This window comes from Astyanax mexicanus, chromosome 8 (genome assembly GCF_023375975.1).
Source record: "Astyanax mexicanus isolate ESR-SI-001 chromosome 8, AstMex3_surface, whole genome shotgun sequence".
In the NCBI taxonomy this organism is placed as follows: domain Eukaryota; kingdom Metazoa; phylum Chordata; class Actinopteri; order Characiformes; family Acestrorhamphidae; genus Astyanax; species Astyanax mexicanus.
This window is the reverse complement of record NC_064415.1, coordinates 4,044,892-4,049,193: the sequence shown is the minus strand read 5'-3', so window position 1 is coordinate 4,049,193 and position 4,302 is coordinate 4,044,892. Positions and strand designations below refer to the sequence as shown.

Sequence of the window (4,302 nt, the reverse complement as noted above, 5' to 3'; positions counted from 1 at the left end):
TGGCTAGGCAGCGAACTCACAACCTACTCCTGCCTCGTGCTCACCCTTCCCCCTCCTCTTTTTTTCTCTGGAACCTTCTACTGCTCCGTCTCTATGACAACCTGCTGAATTCTCACTGGCTAGGATTGATTACACACTTTAAACGTGTAGATTACACAAGATAGTTCTTACATTTTACACATAATTATTTTTTACACAGACATTTATTTCTTGCAACCCAATTAATAATTTTATTAATATTTTACTGCTTTTTCCTAATATAATTTATAATGATTACCTACTGTGATAACTTGATCCTCAGAGATAAGTATTCCACTAAATGAAATCAGGTTTACTTTCTTTATTTCGAAGATTTCACATGGCATCCACACTGAACCATCAGCACTCTCATTACACATCTCTCCAACTAGGGTGTGGCTTCTTTTCTATTCTTGCTATACTGATCTTGTCTAAATTGTGCCACCTACTGGACTGGGGTGGTATTGCATTTCAGCTTAGGTGATTTGGAGAATTACCTAGAGTTACCACATCCCTCACCCCTTAAGTATAAACTACTAAAATAGGTTTTACCTTAACTGTTGCCTGAACTGTTATCAATTACATCATGTACTATTTCAAACATACTCTACTATATGTGACTCAACTACATAACCTTAACAAAACAATAACATTGATCACACAGTATTTTTCTTTCTTTTTTTTTCCAATTTTTAAACTTTAGAAATAACAACTAGGAAGGTGGGTGGACTACAAGCCTTCCAGTGAGTCTCAGAGCGCATTCTTGCTCTAGCTTGAGAGAACTCACTACTATTTTACAAAGTCTTTCAAATGAGTAGGAGACTTCCTTGTACGCTCAGAGCAGCGCAGCACCAGTGGTTGGTCTGTTCTCACATCTGGCAGAACAGCTGGAGGGTGAACCTTGGCTGTATTAGTGGGCTCACTCACTACCTCTCCCACTGAAGCGGGAACACCATCACTTGGTAAGGGTGATGCTGTTTCATCCGGAATCTGAACAGTCACAGGTTCAAGTGTCTTGTCTGGAGTAAATGTCTCAATCAACTCAACATGTCGTTTTCGGATTTGATCCACATGACGTCTCATGACACGGCCATCTCCCGACTGCACTGTATAGGAGACAGGCCCTGTGCACATCTCAATGACAGCAGGAATCCACATTGGTCCGTGACTGTAGTTTCGGATGTACACATCGTCACCTGGAGAAAAGCTTCTCCACTTGCTGTGTGAGTCATGGTGTTCTTTCTGTTTGAGTTGTTTCTTTTGAATCTTTGACTTCACATCAGGTAGCAGAAGATCCAGTGTGGAACGTAGTCTTCCCAAAAACAACATTTCTGCTGGAGACAAGCCTGTGGTCGTTTGGGGTGTGATTCTGTAATTGAACAGAAATCTTGCTATTCTTGTTTCCAGAGTATCTCCTTTTGCTTTCTTTATTCCTTGTTTGAACGTTTGCACCGCTCTTTCAGCTAGGCCATTTGAGGCTGGGTGAAAAGGTGCAGAAGTCACATGCTGTATGCCATTCTGTTTCAAGAAACATGTGCCATTGTCCGATACTATAGTTTGGGGCAGGCCATGGGTACTGAAGCATTGTCTGAGTTTTTCAATGGTAATTTGACTGGTTGCGTTGCTTGCGGGATACACGTCAATCCATTTGGAATGCGCATCGACAATGATGAGAAACATCTTTCCTAAGTAAGGGCCTGCGTAAACAACATGTAGTCTACTCCAGGGCTTCTCAGACCACTCCCAAGGATGTAGAGGCGCTGTAGCTGGAGCTTTTCTGTTTTCCTGACATGTGTTGCAGGTCTGTACTTCTTTCTCAATGTCAGCATCCATTCCTGGCCACCACATGTATGAACGTGCCAAACTTTTCATTATGGAGATGCCTGGGAGCCAAGTGTGCAGTTGCTTTAGTAGGGTGATCCTCGCCTTCTTTGGCACAACCACTCTAGCTCCCCAAAGCACACATCCATCTTTGACACTGAGTTCCATCCTCCTCTGACTGTAGGCTTTGAATTTTACATCCACCTCTTTTGGTCAACCCTTCAAACACCACAACAGCACTTGTGAAAGCATTTCATCTTTTGCCGTCATGTGCCTTACTTGAGCCGTTGTGATTGGTGGGTCTTCCATCACATCCAGCATTAAGACCTGTCCTGTATCATCCTCCTCTTCTGTTTGAGGCAGTGGCAACCTGCTCAACGCATCAGCATTTGCGTGATCTTTGCCTGGTTGTACACCAACTTGTACTCATACGCCCTCAAGAGTGTTGCCCATCGCTGCACTCTCGGTGACCCCATTTGTGGTACCTGCTTCTTTTCATGGAAAAGGGAGAGCAATGGCTTGTGATCAGTAGTGATCGTGAACTTTCGTCCATAGATGTACTTATGAAATCTCTTGATTCCGAATATGATAGCCAACCCCTCCTTGTCGAGCTGTGAATAACGCTTCTCAGCTGGAGTCAGTGTGCATGACATAAAGCCTATGGGTCTTTCATGTCCATCCTCCATGATGTGCGATAGCACAGCGCCAACTCCATACGGCGAGGCGTTACAGGCCAACACAAGTTCTTTGTCTGCCGAATAGTGACACAAGACTTTTGCTGATTTCAACAGCCGTTTGGACAACAAAAATGCATCTTCTTGGTCCTGTTTCCAGGTCCATGGAGCATCCTTTTTCAACAATCTGTGCAGTGGAGCCAAACATGTGGCAAGATTAGGCAGGAACTTGTTATAATAATTCAAAAGGCCAAGATATGCTTTCAGCTCGGTTACTGTAGTTGGACGTGGAGCTTCCTCGATAGCTTCCACCTTGGTTTGCACTGGGTGCAGGCCTTCAGCATCAATCTTGTGACCCAGGTATTCAACCTGGTCTTGCAAGAATGAACACTTGCCTGTGTGCAGTCTTAGTCCAGCTTCTTCGAGTCTTGTGAGTACCTCGTCCAAGGTACTCAGGTGCTCTGCTGTGTCCCTTCCCGTCAATAAAATATCATCAAGGTAAACAGCTACTCTTGGCAGTCCTTGCAGCAAACTCTCCATTGTTCGCTGAAATATCGCAGGAGCGGACGAGACTCCAAATGCCAGCCTGTTGTAGGTAAAGAGCCCTCTGTGCGTGTTTATAGTCAGGTATTTCTTAGACTCATCATCCATCCCGATCTGCTGAGTTTGGAGAACTGCTTCCCTCCTGCCAGGATATTGAAGAGGTCTTCAACACGGGGAATAGGGTATTGCTCAAGTGAAGAAGCACAGTTTACAGTTAGTTTGTAATCTCCACATATTCTGATGGAGCCATCTGGCTTCAACACAGGTATAATAGGCTTCAAGCCATCCACGGCCTAATAATGTAGGCCCAGTGCCTTTCACTACCACTAGGGGCAATGTCTTCAGTTGCTGTGCATAGTTCACATCTACGTTGGCAACTCCCACAATTTGGATTTTCTCTCCAGTGTAAGATTTTAGAGACAGTTTTGTTACTTTTAATTTGGGGCTCTTTTTCTCTTCCCATGCCTCCTTGAATTTTTTGTCACTCATTATGCTTACACTGCATCCTGTGTCTATTTCAAAGTTTACTTTCTCTTTATTTACTTCAATTTCAACTTCGAGTGGTTTAGTTCTCTGTATTGAAGTTTCTGTTTTCATGCATGCCAATGTGAATGCTTCTTCATCCTGATCACAACTATCATCCTTAGTCTGTCCCACATTGTGAGACCTGTGTGGTCGTGGGCGTCCATGTCGTCGTTGTGAATTGTGGGCTTTTGGGTCACTGGAACGTGCAGTATGTTTATTAGTGTTTTTACATGCCTTGGCGATGTGTCCAATCTTTCCGCAGGAATGATATCTGGCTTCTTTAAATTTACACTCAGCTGCACTGTGCTGCTTTCCATGACAACGATAACACCCTCTCTCTTTATTTTTCCATTCTACACTTTTCTCATGGCCCTCAGTTTGTACAGTGTTACACGGTATAGTAGTCTTTTGCAGGTCTTGGGCTTTTCTACTTGCAGTTTCAGCAGCTACTGCTATCTGAAAAGCTTTCTCAAAAGTCAGATCCGTTTCGGACAGAAGACATCTCTGAATCCTATCATCATTGATACCACAGACCAGACAATCTCGTAACATCTGTTCCAGTGTAGTACCAAAGTTGCAATCGTGAGCGAGCTGTCTGAGCTCTGCCACATATGCACTCACAGATTCAATAGGCAACCGGGAACGTGAGTCAAATTTATATCTTTGATATATATTTTCATGACTTGCTTCAACTGGTCATATGTCTTTGCACTTGGCTTAT

At 43.6% G+C, this 4,302-nt stretch overlaps 1 pseudogene; it reads right to left on the bottom strand.

Annotated features, from left to right (window-relative positions):
* Positions 1-807: 807 nt before the first annotated feature.
* On the bottom strand, positions 808-3,898 carry LOC111197353 (uncharacterized protein K02A2.6-like; annotated as a pseudogene).
* Positions 3,899-4,302: the final 404 nt, after the last annotated feature.